The 21,625-nt window shown below is 43.9% G+C and overlaps 9 non-coding genes across 9 annotated transcripts; all 9 read right to left on the reverse strand.

The window, feature by feature from the left end:
* Positions 1-5,463: 5,463 nt before the first annotated feature.
* Positions 5,464-5,654, reverse strand: LOC141203935 (U2 spliceosomal RNA). Its single transcript, XR_012274912.1, has one exon. It is a non-coding gene; the product is annotated as a U2 spliceosomal RNA (small nuclear RNA).
* A 1,115-nt stretch (positions 5,655-6,769) lies between these two features.
* On the reverse strand, positions 6,770-6,960 carry LOC141203936 (U2 spliceosomal RNA). Its single transcript, XR_012274913.1, has one exon. It is a non-coding gene; the product is annotated as a U2 spliceosomal RNA (small nuclear RNA).
* A 1,115-nt stretch (positions 6,961-8,075) lies between these two features.
* On the reverse strand, positions 8,076-8,262 carry LOC141204333 (U2 spliceosomal RNA). Its single transcript, XR_012275276.1, has one exon. It is a non-coding gene; the product is annotated as a U2 spliceosomal RNA (small nuclear RNA).
* Positions 8,263-14,454: 6,192 nt separating this feature from the next.
* LOC141203937 (U2 spliceosomal RNA) lies at positions 14,455-14,645 on the reverse strand. Its single transcript, XR_012274914.1, has one exon. It is a non-coding gene; the product is annotated as a U2 spliceosomal RNA (small nuclear RNA).
* Positions 14,646-15,763: 1,118 nt separating this feature from the next.
* Positions 15,764-15,954, reverse strand: LOC141203939 (U2 spliceosomal RNA). Its single transcript, XR_012274916.1, has one exon. It is a non-coding gene; the product is annotated as a U2 spliceosomal RNA (small nuclear RNA).
* A 1,115-nt stretch (positions 15,955-17,069) lies between these two features.
* LOC141203940 (U2 spliceosomal RNA) lies at positions 17,070-17,260 on the reverse strand. The gene has a single exon (XR_012274917.1). It is a non-coding gene; the product is annotated as a U2 spliceosomal RNA (small nuclear RNA).
* Positions 17,261-18,369: 1,109 nt separating this feature from the next.
* On the reverse strand, positions 18,370-18,560 carry LOC141203941 (U2 spliceosomal RNA). The gene has a single exon (XR_012274918.1). It is a non-coding gene; the product is annotated as a U2 spliceosomal RNA (small nuclear RNA).
* Positions 18,561-19,675: 1,115 nt separating this feature from the next.
* LOC141203942 (U2 spliceosomal RNA) lies at positions 19,676-19,866 on the reverse strand. Its single transcript, XR_012274919.1, has one exon. It is a non-coding gene; the product is annotated as a U2 spliceosomal RNA (small nuclear RNA).
* Positions 19,867-20,981: 1,115 nt separating this feature from the next.
* On the reverse strand, positions 20,982-21,172 carry LOC141203944 (U2 spliceosomal RNA). Its single transcript, XR_012274920.1, has one exon. It is a non-coding gene; the product is annotated as a U2 spliceosomal RNA (small nuclear RNA).
* Positions 21,173-21,625: the final 453 nt, after the last annotated feature.

A 21,625-nucleotide genomic window follows, 5' to 3' on the forward strand; every position in this document is an offset into this window, starting at 1 on the left:
CATTCTACCTCTCTACATTCAATCATCCTATACACAGCCTTCTTATTCTCCAGCAATCTCACATCTGCATCACACAGTTCATACCTCACCAAAAACTTATAAACCCACACATACCATACAGGCACCTCAAAAGCAATCGGACATCGCAAATCCCTTTCTTGCCACTTTAAACGAAACAAATACGCTCCAAATAAATACCTACACATAGATGAAAACTTTCCATCCGCCCTAATCACTTTCAAAACAAACACAACGATATTCACACCAAAAAACACGTCCAAATTCGGAAAACCCAAACCACCTTTTTCCACTCTTTTAACCAAAATTTCTCTCCTAGCTCTCTCCATTTTCGAGTTCCACAAAAAAACAAATAAAATTCTATTCAAGCTTCTCATACACATATATCCTGGTGGAAATACTACCGCAATATATAAAAATATTGGCAACACCACACTCTTAACAATTAAAATCTTCCCAAAAAAGGATAAACTCCTCAATTTCCAAAAATTCAACTTCTGCTCAACTTTTCCTTTCGCATCATCCCAACTTTCTTTCCCATCCAAACTCTCTGAAAATTTCACACCCAAAACTTTAATAGGTCCATTCACTACATTCACACCTACATCCCTACTTAAACTTCCGCCTCCAAAACCCTTACACTCACTCTTTTCCCAATTCACTTTAAACGCAGATGCACCACAAAAAATAGACACTAACAACTTCACCCGCCTCACCGAACATTCAGAATCACATAATACACACACGTCATCCATATAACCACTCACCTTCCATTCTTTTCCTCCACCTCCCGGCACTTGCACACCACGAATTACCTTATCTTTCCTCAGCATACACAACAATGGCTCAATTGCACAAATAAATGCTACAGGGGACAAAGGACACCCCTGTCGCACACCCGAAAACACATTCACTTTCCTACCCACATACCCATTCATTAAAACACAGCTATAAACACCCGCATACAAACTTCTCACTCGCCCAACAAAATCAGCCGGAAAACCCATTTTTAACAACACTCTGAACAAAAAACCATGCGACAACCTATCATAAGCCTTTTCAAAATCCAAACTTAACAAAAATACACTCTTCTTACGACCCATGCAATCCCATAGACAATCTCTTAACATACACACACACTCATGAATCCGCCTCCCAGGTACCGCACAACACTGCTCATCCCCAATCACACTCTCTATCACATCACGCATCCTATTAGCCATAAGTTTTGCATAGATTTTATAATCACAATTAAGTAACGTTATTGGCCTCCAATTCCTCAGACTTTTCAAATCCCCTTTCTTAGGAATTAACACAACCAAACCTGCACGCATACTCTCAGTCACCTCCATGTTTCCCCACATATACTTACATACATCCACAAAGTCCTTTCCAATCACACCCCACATCACACGATAAAATTCTACTGGGAGGCCATCCTCCCCCGGCGTCTTATTCAAAGCCATACTACACATAACCTTCCATACCTCATCACCAGTCACCTCACCCATCACTCTCTCTCTTTCTGCTTCACTCAACTTACTCTCTAACACACTCAAAACATCATTCTCCAAACATTCATCCCTCTGTTTCACTGCATACAGATCCTCATAAAACTTAGCCACCTCTTCACACATATCCTCTCCACTCACCTCACTTCCATCTGCTCCATACACCACGCTCATACTCTGTTTCTTTCCAAAAACTTTTTTAAAGAAAAACCGAGAACATTTCTCATCCTGCTCCATCTTATCAATCTTTGCCCTAAACACTATGCTTCTCCCTCTCTCCAACAAAAACTCACTAATCTCCTTTTTTACCTCTAAAATATCCTCCTCCACCTCAACTCCTCCTTCCCTTAACTTATACAAAACGCTCAACCGCGCGTTCAGTTTAACAAAACTCTCTCTTTTAATTGCTGCATACTTGTATCCTAAATTTTTAAAGAACATTTTTGTTTGTTTCTTCACCCAGTCCCACCACTCACAAACATTCCCAAACTCATTTTTATGCTTACACCATTCTTCATACCGCCTTTCATACTCCTTTCTCACATCTTCATTCTCTAACAGTTTAACATTTAACTTCCACAATCCTCTCCCAAACACTCCATCAACTTTTATATCCAACTCACACAACATACACACATGATCTGAAAAAAGAACGTTTTCCTGCCTATAATTAACAGAAACCATATTTTTAGAAATAAAACAATAATCCAATCTGGATTGTACCCTACCACTCTCAGAAAAGAAAGTGTTCAACAAAGGATTCATGTTACACACGCGCTGCATATCACACAACCCAAAATCATTCACTAACTCCAATAATGCTTTCCCAGACACATCCACATTCACTCTCCCCACATCACAGTTCATATCACCCACAATTACCACAGGTATTCTTCCTGGAACAAAAAGCTTAATTTTTTCAAATAAATTTTTGCGCTCATTTTTTTCAACTGGCGCATAAACATTAATAACACAAAACTTTACATTCTTGTATACAAAATTAGCAAGGATACATCTCCCCACCTCAATAACCAAATAATCACTCAAAACAACCTCCCTTCCTTTAACCAAAATACCCACACCATCATTCTTATTACATGCACTCCCCGACCACACAGACGCTCCATAAGACCATTCATCCCCTTTCACACCATCCACTACCCCACATTCTTGTAAACAAAAAATAGATGCATTTTGCATAGCTAAAAACTCAAAAATAGCAGCTCTTCTTACTTTACTTTTAAACACTCTTACGTTTTGGGACACTATGGTAAATCCCATAATACTTCTACTCCTTCACCAATTACACAAAGAAATAGCCTTTGGCCTAAACCAAAGCTCACAAGAGGACAAAAAGAAAAAACATTTACAATATTATATGGTGACACTATCCAGCACCACCACTATCCTCCTCCGCCATCAGAACAGAACAGCTGGTTTCCGACCCGCTGGCTTCACCAGCCACACTCCTCATTCTGGCAGTTCTGATCTTCCTCTGAGGCTCACTAAAATCTGCATCATCACTGCCCCCACCATCCTCCCTACGACTCTTCTTTGCACCCCTATCATCCTCCGAAGAAAAATCTTCAATGTTTTCAGGACCCGAAGGGTGTTCAGGACTGTCGGGTTCCGAGATTTGCACTTCACATCCTGTTGCGTCCATTGCCTCTCCAAAAGTCATCATCTCAGGCAGCTCTGCTTCCACCACTTTCCTAGATATTCTCGCAGACACTGCCTTTTTCTCCACCTTTGCCACTTCCCTCCAGAACTCCTTTTCTTCCCTCCGCTTCTTCCTCATTTCTTCAGCAGAAGAAGAACATGGTCTCAGGGACACCTCCTCTGGCGCCGTAGAGGGAGAGGCTCTACCAGTTTCCCGCCTCCTTCCCTCTCTCTCCTCCCTCTCCAATCTTTCCAGCACTTTCAGTGCGCTTGCCATCTGCCTCCTCTCCAGCTCCTCCTCCTTCTGTTCTTTATCAGAACGTCTAGGTGCACTCATAGGACAGTCCTTATACATGTGATCACTACTCCCACAGACATCACAGGACTTGGCCTCTGGACACTGGTTGGCCATATGCCCCTCCTTTCTGCAATTTCGGCAACACTGCCCTTTAAGGCATGTTACCATGGTATGTCCGAAAGAAAAGCATCTACGGCAAAACATGGGCTGGCCTGGGTAAAAGAGGAAACCTCTATGGCCTGCAACGGAAAAATTTGATGGAGGGTGTCTAAAGCCCCCCACACTGTCAGGATCCCTTTTCAATTTCACACGGAATTTATACTGACAGTTAAAGATTCCTAGACAATTGACTTGCTTCACTCCCTTCCGCACATATTCACAGTAGCGAGAGAGGAAGCACTCCAGCAGCTCAGGGTCTGTAAAAGGGTTATAGACAGTCACAGTCACCTCCTTTTCTTGCAGACCAAACAAAGGTTCCCATCTAACTCCTTCCAAGCAGGGGTCACTAGAGTGACCACGGAGCCATTCAAAGACATTAAGGCAAACATCCTGGTCCATAAAGGTAACGTCATAATTACCTTGACGTGAAAATTCGTTGACACTGAAGATCTCAGAACGTCTTGCTCCAGCTTTGCCTTCAACGATGTCTTGGACAATGAAAACCACGTTGTTCTTGTTCTGGTCAGATGGATCCACGGACAAACGGATGGTGTTCTTCACAAAAGACATCTTGGATTCTGTCGGTATGGAATACCACAGGAAAAAGCAGAAAATCCTCCACAAAAGGGTCCGGATTCCTCCAGGAGACTCGCACCAATCAAGGTACAGTCATACGATCGCAGCCAAAAGGCCGAGAAGCGATAACCAGAATTGGTTTCAAACTACGGAGCCACCCAAGGATCCTGAAAAGTCCATTTGTGGAGATGAGCTCCTGGACTCCCGTTAAGAAGACATGTTGTCAACCTCTAGATCCCTTACATGCCTGCACTTTTCGGCTTGCTGCTGCTGCAATCCACGCGTTTTAGATCTGCATAACTCCACCTCTTTAAACACAGCACCTTCACCCCCTGCTGTTCCCACCCGCCTCAACACCGTTGGAAGGGAGGAGAACCAATTAAGGCGGGGGGTGGGGTGGAACGAGCAGCTGTCTACCCTTAGCAGGAGGGCTCCTGATTACATACCTCTCCTGCTGCTGCTGCTGCTGGCTGTCCAGCAGCAGACTGAAGGTGGCTGCTGCTGTGCACAGGTATATAAAGGCTCAGAGCCTATTATGACACGCGCAGCCAGCGTTCCATTGCCACATTCCATCTACTGCAGGCAGGATACCTGGCTGGCTGAATGTCGCTGAGAAGCTCACAGAGACCGCCATAAGCAACAGTTTAACAGAATGCCACAGACTAATCAACCAAACTTTTTGGGTTGGGTTCTCTTTTATAGTCTGCAGGCATTAAATGAAAGAAGTCAGTGTTCCAGCAGAAGGAGACAACGTTTCAGAAAAGGCATTGTAGCAAACCAAAAAAGAAATTTTAAGCGCAGCAGAGTAACTAGCGCACATACCTGTTAGCTCAGGTGAGTTTAAAAGGCTGCTGTTGATAACAAGGGCATTTGCTAAATAGATGGTGTGTGTGCAACAATATACTGAAAGGTCAATTATATTGTGCAGCTTATCTCACCACCTGTAGTTATTTAGGTGAAAGCTCCAAAATGCTTGCCTAATATGTCTGTTTATCCAAAAGGAAGTAAAAAGGGAGAGCTAGAAAGATAGCATTGCATCACATTACATGGCAATGCAATGCACAGTTGCTGAAGTTGAACCAAAATGAGCTTGTAATCTGGCTTCTGCAACTTTGAACATGAAAAATCCAATGAGGAGAAGAAAAGCAAAGCCAAAGAGTCCATCCCAAAATCCGACAAACAAGCAAAATGAACAAAAAACATTGAATTCAATTCTTTCTGATTTTAGAAACTGCATTAAAGAAGGGGTGCACCGGTCCTGGAGATACTGCAATACCAGGTCAATGCGTGGAGTGGACAGAGCAAGCTCTTTTTCCATCTCCCTGTTCTAAAAATCCATTTAATATATGGTCCCCAGATAGGGGACGTATCAGATATTAAACTGATAAGAACAGATACTACACTTGATCTTAGCCAAAAGGCCGAGAAGCGATAACCAGAATTGGTTTCAAACTACGGAGCCACCCAAGGATCCTGAAAAGTCCATTTGTGGAGATGAGCTCCTGGACTCTCGTTAAGAAGACATGTTGTCAACCTCTAGATCTCTTACATGCCTGCACTTTTCGGCTTGCTGCTGCTGCAATCCACGCGTTTTAGATCTGCATAACTCCACCTCTTTAAACACAGCACCTTCACCCCCTGCTGTTCCCACCCGCCTCAACACCGTTGGAAGGGAGGAGAACCAATTAAGGCGGGGGGTGGGGTGGAACGAGCAGCTGTCTACCCTTAGCAGGAGGGCTCCTGATTACATACCTCTCCTGCTGCTGCTGCTGCTGGCTGTCCAGCAGCAGACTGAAGGTGGCTGCTGCTGTGCACAGGTATATAAAGGCTCAGAGCCTATTATGACACGCGCAGCCAGCGTTCCATTGCCACATTCCATCTACTGCAGGCAGGATACCTGGCTGGCTGAATGTCGCTGAGAAGCTCACAGAGACCGCCATAAGCAACAGTTTAACAGAATGCCACAGACTAATCAACCAAACTTTTTGGGTTGGGTTCTCTTTTATAGTCTGCAGGCATTAAATGAAAGAAGTCAGTGTTCCAGCAGAAGGAGACAACGTTTCAGAAAAGGCATTGTAGCAAACCAAAAAAGAAATTTTAAGCGCAGCAGAGTAACCAGCGCACATACCTGTTAGCTCAGGTGAGTTTAAAAGGCTGCTGTTGATAACAAGGGCATTTGCTAAATAGATGGTGTGTGTGCAACAATATACTGAAAGGTCAATTATATTGTGCAGCTTATCTCACCACCTGTAGTTATTTAGGTGAAAGCTCCAAAATGCTTGCCTAATATGTCTGTTTATCCAAAAGGAAGTAAAAAGGGAGAGCTAGAAAGATAGCATTGCATCACATTACATGGCAATGCAATGCACAGTTGCTGAAGTTGAACCAAAATGAGCTTGTAATCTGGCTTCTGCAACTTTGAACATGAAAAATCCAATGAGGAGAAGAAAAGCAAAGCCAAAGAGTCCATCCCAAAATCCGACAAACAAGCAAAATGAACAAAAAACATTGAATTCAATTCTTTCTGATTTTAGAAACTGCATTAAAGAAGGGGTGCACCGGTCCTGGAGATACTGCAATACCAGGTCAATGCGTGGAGTGGACAGAGCAAGCTCTTTTTCCATCTCCCTGTTCTAAAAATCCATTTAATATATGGTCCCCAGATAGGGGACGTATCAGATATTAAACTGATAAGAACAGATACTACACTTGATCTTAGCCAAAAGGCCGAGAAGCGATAACCAGAATTGGTTTCAAACTACGGAGCCACCCAAGGATCCTGAAAAGTCCATTTGTGGAGATGAGCTCCTGGACTCCCGTTAAGAAGACATGTTGTCAACCTCTAGATCCCTTACATGCCTGCACTTTTCGGCTTGCTGCTGCTGCAATCCACGCGTTTTAGATCTGCATAACTCCACCTCTTTAAACACAGCACCTTCACCCCCTGCTGTTCCCACCCGCCTCAACACCGTTGGAAGGGAGGAGAACCAATTAAGGCGGGGGGTGGGGTGGAACGAGCAGCTGTCTACCCTTAGCAGGAGGGCTCCTGATTACATACCTCTCCTGCTGCTGCTGCTGCTGGCTGTCCAGCAGCAGACTGAAGGTGGCTGCTGCTGTGCACAGGTATATAAAGGCTCAGAGCCTATTATGACACGCGCAGCCAGCGTTCCATTGCCACATTCCATCTACTGCAGGCAGGATACCTGGCTGGCTGAATGTCGCTGAGAAGCTCACAGAGACCGCCATAAGCAACAGTTTAACAGAATGCCACAGAATAATCAACCAAACTTTTTGGGTTGGGTTCTCTTTTATAGTCTGCAGGCATTAAATGAAAGAAGTCAGTGTTCCAGCAGAAGGAGACAACGTTTCAGAAAAGGCATTGTAGCAAACCAAAAAAGAAATTTTAAGCGCAGCAGAGTAACCAGCGCACATACCTGTTAGCTCAGGTGAGTTTAAAAGGCTGCTGTTGATAACAAGGGCATTTGCTAAATAGATGGTGTGTGTGCAACAATATACTGAAAGGTCAATTATATTGTGCAGCTTATCTCACCACCTGTAGTTATTTAGGTGAAAGCTCCAAAATGCTTGCCTAATATGTCTGTTTATCCAAAAGGAAGTAAAAAGGGAGAGCTAGAAAGATAGCATTGCATCACATTACATGGCAATGCAATGCACAGTTGCTGAAGTTGAACCAAAATGAGCTTGTAATCTGGCTTCTGCAACTTTGAACATGAAAAATCCAATGAGGAGAAGAAAAGCAAAGCCAAAGAGTCCATCCCAAAATCCGACAAACAAGCAAAATGAACAAAAAACATTGAATTCAATTCTTTCTGATTTTAGAAACTGCATTAAAGAAGGGGTGCACCGGTCCTGGAGATACTGCAATACCAGGTCAATGCGTGGAGTGGACAGAGCAAGCTCTTTTTCCATCTCCCTGTTCTAAAAATCCATTTAATATATGGTCCCCAGATAGGGGACGTATCAGATATTAAACTGATAAGAACAGATTTTTTTTTTTTTTTTTTTTTTTCCAAATCAGATAGGCCGGAGCATAAGCTCAATCAAATCGACTTACAAAAGCCTTTCATTGACACTTAGCCTTTCATCACACTTGGTATATAATCAAAAATAAAACCAAACCTTATCATCAGGTACATTATACACTACTAATTAAACTTTACCAAAAACCTCCACTTTTTAAACTTCCAGATCCCTTCAGCATCTATAATACTTCCACGTTCCTGATCCCAGAGGTATATTACATACATACGTGACAGAATCAATCTCAAACATTCATTAACTGACATTTTCTTCCTTTTAAAAACTAACAAATTCCTCGCATCCCACAAACTTTCAATTACACACACCACCAACAACCATAAAATCCTATCCTTAATTCTACTACATGCACCCATCCCAAACATAGCAAGTTTCCAATTTACATACTTTACACCCACCAATTCCTTGCAAAGTCCCCCTATACCCTTCCATACATCATATGCAAAATCACAATCCCATACCATATGTCTAACATGCTCTCTCAAACCACATCCATCCCTCGGGCATACCTCAGATTTAACTAAATCCCTCTTCTTTTGCACATCTCTAACAGGCAAAATGTCATGCAATATCATCCAAGCGATATCTCTCTGTCTGTTAGTCAAACCATCTATACTTAATTTTCTCCACATCTCGGTTACTTCCTCCCCTCTCAACCCATTGATATTACATACCACCTCACGCTCACGCACCATCCTAATGACTTTCTTCTTTTGCCTAAAATCACTCATGTTAACGGACAACAAATCATACTTCCTTACAAATTTCTCAACACAACCATACCATACAGGACACTTAAAAGCAACAGGCACTCTAGCATCCCTTTTGACCCACTTTAAGCCATAAAGCATCCATCCAGCCGAATACTTCATCATATAAGCACACTTATTACTTTTCCCTAGAACCACCACCACCATTTTCACGTAACTAATCCCTAAAAAGAAATCAATATTTGGAAAATCCAAACCACCATTTACACATAACTTATAGACATATTCCCGTTTCAATTTCTCCATGCGACTTCCCCAAAGAAAATTAAAGATGAATTTCTCAGTTTTCCTAATTTTCTTAAAAGCAGCAGGATATACATTCGCAACAAACAACAAAATAGGCAAAATAACCGCCTTAATAATCAGAACTTTCCCAGTCAGAGTTAATTCTCTCATTCGCCAAAAATTCAACTTGCGCACCACTCTCACCCCACAATGTTCCCAACTCTCATTTCCTTTCAAATCATCATTAAACTTAATCCCAAGCACCTTTATTGCACCATCCTCACACCTCACACCATCCATCCGTACATTCCTCTCACCAAAACATTTAAAGGAACTCTTAGTCCAATTGACCTTAAAAGCTGAGACACTACAAAACAAACTTAATATCAACCTTGCCCTACTCATCGCAGCCATATTCCCACTCACAATCACTACATCATCCATGTAACCTAGAATTCTCACATCCTTTCCATTACTCCCAGGAATCATCACACCTCTCATAACCTTATCCTTCCTAACCATACACATCAACACTTCAATCACACTAATAAACAAAAAAGGGGACATAGGGCACCCCTGACGCACTCCTGATTTAATTCTCACTTTCTCACTCAACCACCCATTCACCAAAAATTCACTTGAAACATTACAATACAAACTCCTAACACAGTTTACAAAATTCCTGGAATAACCCATCTTAGACAAAACCTTAAACATAAAGCTATGTGACACACGGTCAAAAGCTTTTTCAAAATCAACCGAAAACAACAAACATTTCTGCTTACGACTCATACAATCCCCAATCACATCACGCAACAACACCAAATTTTCAGTCATACTTCTCCCAGGCACTGCACACACTTGATCTTCATCCACCACACCGCCAATCACTTCCCGCATCCGGCTAGCCAACAATTTACTAAACACCTTATAGTCTGCATTCAAAAGGGTGATTGGCCTCCAATTCCCCAAATCCTTTTTATCACCTTTCTTATGAACCAAAACCACCACCCCATCTCTCATAGATTCACTCAACATATTCTCCGTGAACATATACTGGCACACCTCCAATAAGTCATTTCCCATCGTGTCCCATTCCTTAACATATAACTCCACGGGCAGTCCATCCTTCCCAGGTGTTTTATTCTTACTCGCAGACATCACCACTTTTTTAACTTCATCCAACACAATTACATCATCCAATATTTCACGTTCATCCTCACCCAAACAACCTTCTAAACACCCCAAAGCATCAGTCAACATCCTATCATCAACCCATTTTTCCCCATACAACTCCTTATAAAACAACACCACCTCCTGCATCACATCCTTCCCACTCACACACACCCCATCGCCATTCACCACCTCATCCATATCTACTTTCTTCCCAAAAACTTTTTTGAAAAAAAACCTTGTGCATTTCTCATTTTTCTCCAAATGTTCAATCTTAGAACGGTAAATAATTTCTTTCCCTTTACCCTCAATATATTTCTTAATCTCTTCTTTCACTTGACACATCAAAACATCCACATCCACTCCAATCATCCTTAACTTCCTCAGCCACTCCAGTCTAGAGCTTAAATCATTAAATTTTGCTCTATTCATTGCTGCTTTCCTCCTGCCCCTTTTTCTAAAGAAAAAAACAATCTCACTCTTCATCCAGTCCCACCACTCAAGCACATTCCTGTAATCACTTTTTTTATCCCTCCACCTAACATACATTCGCCTAAAATCACGCATGATCCTATTATCTTCCAGCAAACGCACATTAAGTTTCCACACGCCACCACCATATACAAAGGAAATCTTACCTTCTAGACGTGCCCTCAAACACACATGGTCAGAGAAGGGAACATCTTCCTGCTGGAAATTCCTACAAATAACATTTTGTGAAGAAAAGAAGATACGGTCTATTCTAGACTCTATGCCTCCCCTGTCGGCCTTATAGGTCGCAGGAGGTGGATTACCTAAAAAAACTTCCGCAGCATCCTGTAAGGAAAAATCCGCCACAAGACTCTTGAGTCTTTTACCTGTAACATCCATCTTATCCCCCTCCGTCACACAATTGAAATCTCCAACAAAAATTATTGGCATTTTGCCAGATAAAAAAAAACATAATTTCTCAAAAATTTCCAGCCTCTCCCCTTTATCTATTGGTGCATACATATTTACCACCCTAACCCTCCACCCCCTACAATTTAACTCACATATTACACACCTCCCCGCCTCCACCACCATGTAACTTTCTATCTTAACACTATAACCCTTCACCAAAACACCTACCCCACAATTTTTATTACATACAGAACCAGACCACACACTTTGACCTAAAGGCCATGCATTTTCACTTAAGGGATCGGAGATCGCACACTCCTGCACACAGTATACGTCCGCATCCAAGTTGCTCAAGTAGTCCAAAATTGCCACTCTTCTCGACTCAGATTTAATCAGCCGAACATTTAGCGACAAGATGCTGAGAGCAACTTGGGCACCCATCTATTAATTTGATGTGGCAGGTCACGACAACATGCCCACCTGTACATCATCCTAACCCTTCTGGGGGTAGGACGCTGGACGTGCAGATATCGTAGTTTGTGCCTTCCCCCAAAAAAGACACATCTTGGGGATCGGATGCAGTAGGGTACACCCGGGCTGGACTCACACTGCAGTCACTTAAAGGGGAAAAGGATGGTTCAGTTTTCTTCTTTTTCTTCACTGAAGCGCCTCCATCTTCATCTGAACTATAATCCCGCCGCTGGGGGTCAAAGTCCCCCTGACATCCCTCCTCCTCAAGGTCAGAAACGACATCGCTCCAGGCCACATGCGGTGTTCTGGTCAGATCAGACTCCTCTTCCCCCTGCAATGTAACCATCATGTCTGGAATTTCAGCCTCCAGATCCTCCACCGGGGCCACTTCCATGCCTATGCGATCATCAGTTATCGTCTCAGACTCACTGACATCTGAAGCCACAGACGCGGCCCTCTGCACCGGTGGCTCAGGTGCCAGCTCCATATTTCCTCTTACATTCACACGAACCAGTTCTGGAAAAGCAACCCGAGCCTCCTCCTCATCCAGGAAAGCCAGAGTAGATATCGGAGCAGTCGGAGTTGGAGCAGTCGGAGTTGTAGCTGTGGGTGCAGGAGATTCATTTCTTCTCCTTCCCCTTCCCGCTGCCCCCGCATATGAACCAGGATGGAATATACAGTCTCTGAAGGCATGCCCCTTCTCTCCGCAGAGGTTACAGACTATTTCATTTTTGCAATTATTGGAAGAATGACCCACCTCATTGCACTTCCTGCAAATAATCTGTCTGATGTCGCATGCTTCCTGAGTATGGCCATACCTCCTACAATGACGACAAAACCTGGGCGCATTGGGGAAGAACAGGTAACCCCGCTCACTCCCAATGGAAAAATTTGATGGAGGATAATGTATACCCCCTGGTTCATCAGGACTTTCCCGGAACTTGACCATGAAACGATATTTACCGGTCCATAGTTCCTCCTCATTCATGACTTTTACTGCCACCTTGGTAATATAGCAGTGCCTATTTAGAAAGGCATAAATCAAAGCCAAGTCCACATGTGGGTTGTACATGAAAACAGTCAGAGGTACCTCTTTGGAGCAATACAAGATGACAAAAGTCAGCCCATCCAAATATTGATTGTCCAGATTCTTTTTCAAACAATCATAGAAATTGTTGCAAACAGCCATAGAAGTAAATACAAGATTATACTTGCTTTTGAATTGCTGGAGGCACAAGATTTCTTCCTTCTTCACTTCAAGGAGTCCAAACAAAATCTCCTTCACCACGAAGCTGAGGGTAAAGATTCCTTCTTTGCCTTCTTCCACATCAATCTGGATTCCAAACTTCACTCGAGCCTCACCGGGCCCAGCGTATCGAATGCGTCCCATTATCGCTAGTCGTGTCTACTGGCCAACTCCTTATAGCAGCAAGTGGCTTAAGCCATAAAATGGCGATGCCACAGGGCCAAGAGTTAACGCACAGACAGCCAAATGACTAGACCCATTACAGATCTGAGCCAAAAGGCCGAGAAGCGATAACCAGAATTGGTTTCAAACTACGGAGCCACCCAAGGATCCTGAAAAGTCCATTTGTGGAGATGAGCTCCTGGACTCCCGTTAAGAAGACATGTTGTCAACCTCTAGATCCCTTACATGCCTGCACTTTTCGGCTTGCTGCTGCTGCAATCCACGCGTTTTAGATCTGCATAACTCCACCTCTTTAAACACAGCACCTTCACCCCCTGCTGTTCCCACCCGCCTCAACACCGTTGGAAGGGAGGAGAACCAATTAAGGCGGGGGGTGGGGTGGAACGAGCAGCTGTCTACCCTTAGCAGGAGGGCTCCTGATTACATACCTCTCCTGCTGCTGCTGCTGCTGGCTGTCCAGCAGCAGACTGAAGGTGGCTGCTGCTGTGCACAGGTATATAAAGGCTCAGAGCCTATTATGACACGCGCAGCCAGCGTTCCATTGCCACATTCCATCTACTGCAGGCAGGATACCTGGCTGGCTGAATGTCGCTGAGAAGCTCACAGAGACCGCCATAAGCAACAGTTTAACAGAATGCCACAGACTAATCAACCAAACTTTTTGGGTTGGGTTCTCTTTTATAGTCTGCAGGCATTAAATGAAAGAAGTCAGTGTTCCAGCAGAAGGAGACAACGTTTCAGAAAAGGCATTGTAGCAAACCAAAAAAGAAATTTTAAGCGCAGCAGAGTAACCAGCGCACATACCTGTTAGCTCAGGTGAGTTTAAAAGGCTGCTGTTGATAACAAGGGCATTTGCTAAATAGATGGTGTGTGTGCAACAATATACTGAAAGGTCAATTATATTGTGCAGCTTATCTCACCACCTGTAGTTATTTAGGTGAAAGCTCCAAAATGCTTGCCTAATATGTCTGTTTATCCAAAAGGAAGTAAAAAGGGAGAGCTAGAAAGATAGCATTGCATCACATTACATGGCAATGCAATGCACAGTTGCTGAAGTTGAACCAAAATGAGCTTGTAATCTGGCTTCTGCAACTTTGAACATGAAAAATCCAATGAGGAGAAGAAAAGCAAAGCCAAAGAGTCCATCCCAAAATCCGACAAACAAGCAAAATGAACAAAAAACATTGAATTCAATTCTTTCTGATTTTAGAAACTGCATTAAAGAAGGGGTGCACCGGTCCTGGAGATACTGCAATACCAGGTCAATGCGTGGAGTGGACAGAGCAAGCTCTTTTTCCATCTCCCTGTTCTAAAAATCCATTTAATATATGGTCCCCAGATAGGGGACGTATCAGATATTAAACTGATAAGAACAGATACTACACTTGATCTTAGCCAAAAGGCCGAGAAGCGATAACCAGAATTGGTTTCAAACTACGGAGCCACCCAAGGATCCTGAAAAGTCCATTTGTGGAGATGAGCTCCTGGACTCCCGTTAAGAAGACATGTTGTCAACCTCTAGATCCCTTACATGCCTGCACTTTTCGGCTTGCTGCTGCTGCAATCCACGCGTTTTAGATCTGCATAACTCCACCTCTTTAAACACAGCACCTTCACCCCCTGCTGTTCCCACCCGCCTCAACACCGTTGGAAGGGAGGAGAACCAATTAAGGCGGGGGGTGGGGTGGAACGAGCAGCTGTCTACCCTTAGCAGGAGGGCTCCTGATTACATACCTCTCCTGCTGCTGCTGCTGCTGCTGGCTGTCCAGCAGCAGACTGAAGGTGGCTGCTGCTGTGCACAGGTATATAAAGGCTCAGAGCCTATTATGACACGCGCAGCCAGCGTTCCATTGCCACATTCCATCTACTGCAGGCAGGATACCTGGCTGGCTGAATGTCGCTGAGAAGCTCACAGAGACCGCCATAAGCAACAGTTTAACAGAATGCCACAGACTAATCAACCAAACTTTTTGGGTTGGGTTCTCTTTTATAGTCTGCAGGCATTAAATGAAAGAAGTCAGTGTTCCAGCAGAAGGAGACAACGTTTCAGAAAAGGCATTGTAGCAAACCAAAAAAGAAATTTTAAGCGCAGCAGAGTAACCAGCGCACATACCTGTTAGCTCAGGTGAGTTTAAAAGGCTGCTGTTGATAACAAGGGCATTTGCTAAATAGATGGTGTGTGTGCAACAATATACTGAAAGGTCAATTATATTGTGCAGCTTATCTCACCACCTGTAGTTATTTAGGTGAAAGCTCCAAAATGCTTGCCTAATATGTCTGTTTATCCAAAAGGAAGTAAAAAGGGAGAGCTAGAAAGATAGCATTGCATCACATTACATGGCAATGCAATGCACAGTTGCTGAAGTTGAACCAAAATGAGCTTGTAATCTGGCTTCTGCAACTTTGAACATGAAAAATCCAATGAGGAGAAGAAAAGCAAAGCCAAAGAGTCCATCCCAAAATCCGACAAACAAGCAAAATGAACAAAAAACATTGAATTCAATTCTTTCTGATTTTAGAAACTGCATTAAAGAAGGGGTGCACCGGTCCTGGAGATACTGCAATACCAGGTCAATGCGTGGAGTGGACAGAGCAAGCTCTTTTTCCATCTCCCTGTTCTAAAAATCCATTTAATATATGGTCCCCAGATAGGGGACGTATCAGATATTAAACTGATAAGAACAGATACTACACTTGATCTTAGCCAAAAGGCCGAGAAGCGATAACCAGAATTGGTTTCAAACTACGGAGCCACCCAAGGATCCTGAAAAGTCCATTTGTGGAGATGAGCTCCTGGACTCCCGTTAAGAAGACATGTTGTCAACCTCTAGATCCCTTACATGCCTGCACTTTTCGGCTTGCTGCTGCTGCAATCCACGCGTTTTAGATCTGCATAACTCCACCTCTTTAAACACAGCACCTTCACCCCCTGCTGTTCCCACCCGCCTCAACACCGTTGGAAGGGAGGAGAACCAATTAAGGCGGGGGGTGGGGTGGAACGAGCAGCTGTCTACCCTTAGCAGGAGGGCTCCTGATTACATACCTCTCCTGCTGCTGCTGCTGCTGGCTGTCCAGCAGCAGACTGAAGGTGGCTGCTGCTGTGCACAGGTATATAAAGGCTCAGAGCCTATTATGACACGCGCAGCCAGCGTTCCATTGCCACATTCCATCTACTGCAGGCAGGATACCTGGCTGGCTGAATGTCGCTGAGAAGCTCACAGAGACCGCCATAAGCAACAGTTTAACAGAATGCCACAGACTAATCAACCAAACTTTTTGGGTTGGGTTCTCTTTTATAGTCTGCAGGCATTAAATGAAAGAAGTCAGTGTTCCAGCAGAAGGAGACAACGTTTCAGAAAAGGCATTGTAGCAAACCAAAAAAGAAATTTTAAGCGCAGCAGAGTAACCAGCGCACATACCTGTTAGCTCAGGTGAGTTTAAAAGGCTGCTGTTGATAACAAGGGCATTTGCTAAATAGATGGTGTGTGTGCAACAATATACTGAAAGGTCAATTATATTGTGCAGCTTATCTCACCACCTGTAGTTATTTAGGTGAAAGCTCCAAAATGCTTGCCTAATATGTCTGTTTATCCAAAAGGAAGTAAAAAGGGAGAGCTAGAAAGATAGCATTGCATCACATTACATGGCAATGCAATGCACAGTTGCTGAAGTTGAACCAAAATGAGCTTGTAATCTGGCTTCTGCAACTTTGAACATGAAAAATCCAATGAGGAGAAGAAAAGCAAAGCTAAAGAGTCCATCCCAAAATCCGACAAACAAGCAAAATGAACAAAAAACATTGAATTCAATTCTTTCTGATTTTAGAAACTGCATTAAAGAAGGGGTGCACCGGTCCTGGAGATACTGCAATACCAGGTCAATGCGTGGAGTGGACAGAGCAAGCTCTTTTTCCATCTCCCTGTTCTAAAAATCCATTTAATATATGGTCCCCAGATAGGGGACGTATCAGATATTAAACTGATAAGAACAGATACTACACTTGATCTTAGCCAAAAGGCCGAGAAGCGATAACCAGAATTGGTTTCAAACTAAGGAGCCACCCAAGGATCCTGAAAAGTCCATTTGTGGAGATGAGCTCCTGGACTCCCGTTAAGAAGACATGTTGTCAACCTCTAGATCCCTTACATGCCTGCACTTTTCGGCTTGCTGCTGCTGCAATCCACGCGTTTTAGATCTGCATAACTCCACCTCTTTAAACACAGCACCTTCACCCCCTGCTGTTCCCACCCGCCTCAACACCGTTGGAAGGGAGGAGAACCAATTAAGACGGGGGGTGGGGTGGAACGAGCAGCTGTATACCCTTAGCAGGAGGGCTCCTGATTACATACCTCTCCTGCTGCTGCTGGCTGTCCAGCAGCAGACTGAAGGTGGCTGCTGCTGTGCACAGGTATATAAAGGCTCAGAGCCTATTATGACACGCGCAGCCAGCGTTCCATTGCCACATTCCATCTACTGCAGGCAGGATACCTGGCTGGCTGAATGTCGCTGAGAAGCTCACAGAGACCGCCATAAGCAACAGTTTAACAGAATGCCACAGACTAATCAACCAAACTTTTTGGGTTGGGTTCTCTTTTATAGTCTGCAGGCATTAAATGAAAGAAGTCAGTGTTCCAGCAGAAGGAGACAACGTTTCAGAAAAGGCATTGTAGCAAACCAAAAAAGAAATTTTAAGCGCAGCAGAGTAACCAGCGCACATACCTGTTAGCTCAGGTGAGTTTAAAAGGCTGCTGTTGATAACAAGGGCATTTGCTAAATAGATGGTGTGTGTGCAACAATATACTGAAAGGTCAATTATATTGTGCAGCTTATCTCACCACCTGTAGTTATTTAGGTGAAAGCTCCAAAATGCTTGCCTAATATGTCTGTTTATCCAAAAGGAAGTAAAAAGGGAGAGCTAGAAAGATAGCATTGCATCACATTACATGGCAATGCAATGCACAGTTGCTGAAGTTGAACCAAAATGAGCTTGTAATCTGGCTTCTGCAACTTTGAACATGAAAAATCCAATGAGGAGAAGAAAAGCAAAGCTAAAGAGTCCATCCCAAAATCCGACAAACAAGCAAAATGAACAAAAAACATTGAATTCAATTCTTTCTGATTTTAGAAACTGCATTAAAGAAGGGGTGCACCGGTCCTGGAGATACTGCAATACCAGGTCAATGCGTGGAGTGGACAGAGCAAGCTCTTTTTCCATCTCCCTGTTCTAAAAATCCATTTAATATATGGTCCCCAGATAGGGGACGTATCAGATATTAAACTGATAAGAACAGATACTACACTTGATCTTAGCCAAAAGGCCGAGAAGCGATAACCAGAATTGGTTTCAAACTAAGGAGCCACCCAAGGATCCTGAAAAGTCCATTTGTGGAGATGAGCTCCTGGACTCCCGTTAAGAAGACATGTTGTCAACCTCTAGATCCCTTACATGCCTGCACTTTTCGGCTTGCTGCTGCTGCAATCCACGCGTTTTAGATCTGCATAACTCCACCTCTTTAAACACAGCACCTTCACCCCCTGCTGTTCCCACCCGCCTCAACACCGTTGGAAGGGAGGAGAACCAATTAAGACGGGGGGTGGGGTGGAACGAGCAGCTGTCTACCCTTAGCAGGAGGGCTCCTGATTACATACCTCTCCTGCTGCTGCTGCTGCTGGCTGTCCAGCAGCAGACTGAAGGTGGCTGCTGCTGTGCACAGGTATATAAAGGCTCAGAGCCTATTATGACACGCGCAGCCAGCGTTCCATTGCCACATTCCATCTACTGCAGGCAGGATACCTGGCTGGCTGAATGTCGCTGAGAAGCTCACAGAGACCGCCATAAGCAACAGTTTAACAGAATGCCACAGACTAATCAACCAAACTTTTTGGGTTGGGTTCTCTTTTATAGTCTGCAGGCATTAAATGAAAGAAGTCAGTGTTCCAGCAGAAGGAGACAACGTTTCAGAAAAGGCATTGTAGCAAACCAAAAAAGAAATTTTAAGCGCAGCAGAGTAACCAGCGCACATACCTGTTAGCTCAGGTGAGTTTAAAAGGCTGCTGTTGATAACAAGGGCATTTGCTAAATAGATGGTGTGTGTGCAACAATATACTGAAAGGTCAATTATATTGTGCAGCTTATCTCACCACCTGTAGTTATTTAGGTGAAAGCTCCAAAATGCTTGCCTAATATGTCTGTTTATCCAAAAGGAAGTAAAAAGGGAGAGCTAGAAAGATAGCATTGCATCACATTACATGGCAATGCAATGCACAGTTGCTGAAGTTGAACCAAAATGAGCTTGTAATCTGGCTTCTGCAACTTTGAACATGAAAAATCCAATGAGGAGAAGAAAAGCAAAGCCAAAGAGTCCATCCCAAAATCCGACAAACAAGCAAAATGAACAAAAAACATTGAATTCAATTCTTTCTGATTTTAGAAACTGCATTAAAGAAGGGGTGCACCGGTCCTGGAGATACTGCAATACCAGGTCAATGCGTGGAGTGGACAGAGCAAGCTCTTTTTCCATCTCCCTGTTCTAAAAATCCATTTAATATATGGTCCCCAGATAGGGGACGTATCAGATATTAAACTGATAAGAACAGATACTACACTTGATCTTAGCCAAAAGGCCGAGAAGCGATAACCAGAATTGGTTTCAAACTACGGAGCCACCCAAGGATCCTGAAAAGTCCATTTGTGGAGATGAGCTCCTGGACTCCCGTTAAGAAGACATGTTGTCAACCTCTAGATCCCTTACATGCCTGCACTTTTCGGCTTGCTGCTGCTGCAATCCACGCGTTTTAGATCTGCATAACTCCACCTCTTTAAACACAGCACCTTCACCCCCTGCTGTTCCCACCCGCCTCAACACCGTTGGAAGGGAGGAGAACCAATTAAGGCGGGGGGTGGGGTGGAACGAGCAGCTGTCTACCCTTAGCAGGAGGGCTCCTGATTACATACCTCTCCTGCTGCTGCTGCTGCTGGCTGTCCAGCAGCAGACTGAAGGTGGCTGCTGCTGTGCACAGGTATATAAAGGCTCAGAGCCTATTATGACACGCGCAGCCAGCGTTCCATTGCCACATTCCATCTACTGCAGGCAGGATACCTGGCTGGCTGAATGTCGCTGAGAAGCTCACAGAGACCGCCATAAGCAACAGTTTAACAGAATGCCACAGACTAATCAACCAAACTTTTTGGGTTGGGTTCTCTTTTATAGTCTGCAGGCATTAAATGAAAGAAGTCAGTGTTCCAGCAGAAGGAGACAACGTTTCAGAAAAGGCATTGTAGCAAACCAAAAAAGAAATTTTAAGCGCAGCAGAGTAACCAGCGCACATACCTGTTAGCTCAGGTGAGTTTAAAAGGCTGCTGTTGATAACAAGGGCATTTGCTAAATAGATGGTGTGTGTGCAACAATATACTGAAAGGTCAATTATATTGTGCAGCTTATCTCACCACCTGTAGTTATTTAGGTGAAAGCTCCAAAATGCTTGCCTAATATGTCTGTTTATCCAAAAGGAAGTAAAAAGGGAGAGCTAGAAAGATAGCATTGCATCACATTACATGGCAATGCAATGCACAGTTGCTGAAGTTGAACCAAAATGAGCTTGTAATCTGGCTTCTGCAACTTTGAACATGAAAAATCCAATGAGGAGAAGAAAAGCAAAGCCAAAGAGTCCATCCCAAAATCCGACAAACAAGCAAAATGAACAAAAAACATTGAATTCAATTCTTTCTGATTTTAGAAACTGCATTAAAGAAGGGGTGCACCGGTCCTGGAGATACTGCAATACCAGGTCAATGCGTGGAGTGGACAGAGCAAGCTCTTTTTCCATCTCCCTGTTCTAAAAATCCATTTAATATATGGTCCCCAGATAGGGGACGTATCAGATATTAAACTGATAAGAACAGATACTACACTTGATCTTAGCCAAAAGGCCGAGAAGCGATAACCAGAATTGGTTTCAAACTACGGAGCCACCCAAGGATCCTGAAAAGTCCATTTGTGGAGATGAGCTCCTGGACTCCCGTTAAGAAGACATGTTGTCAACCTCTAGATCCCTTACATGCCTGCACTTTTCGGCTTGCTGCTGCTGCAATCCACGCGTTTTAGATCTGCATAACTCCACCTCTTTAAACACAGCACCTTCACCCCCTGCTGTTCCCACCCGCCTCAACACCGTTGGAAGGGAGGAGAACCAATTAAGGCGGGGGGTGGGGTGGAACGAGCAGCTGTCTACCCTTAGCAGGAGGGCTCCTGATTACATACCTCTCCTGCTGCTGCTGCTGCTGGCTGTCCAGCAGCAGACTGAAGGTGGCTGCTGCTGTGCACAGGTATATAAAGGCTCAGAGCCTATTATGACACGCGCAGCCAGCGTTCCATTGCCACATTCCATCTACTGC

This window comes from Phyllobates terribilis, unplaced genomic scaffold (genome assembly GCF_046119375.1).
Source record: "Phyllobates terribilis strain yellow unplaced genomic scaffold, ASM4611937v1 Scaffold_134__1_contigs__length_4944459, whole genome shotgun sequence".
In the NCBI taxonomy this organism is placed as follows: Eukaryota; Metazoa; Chordata; class Amphibia; order Anura; family Dendrobatidae; genus Phyllobates; species Phyllobates terribilis.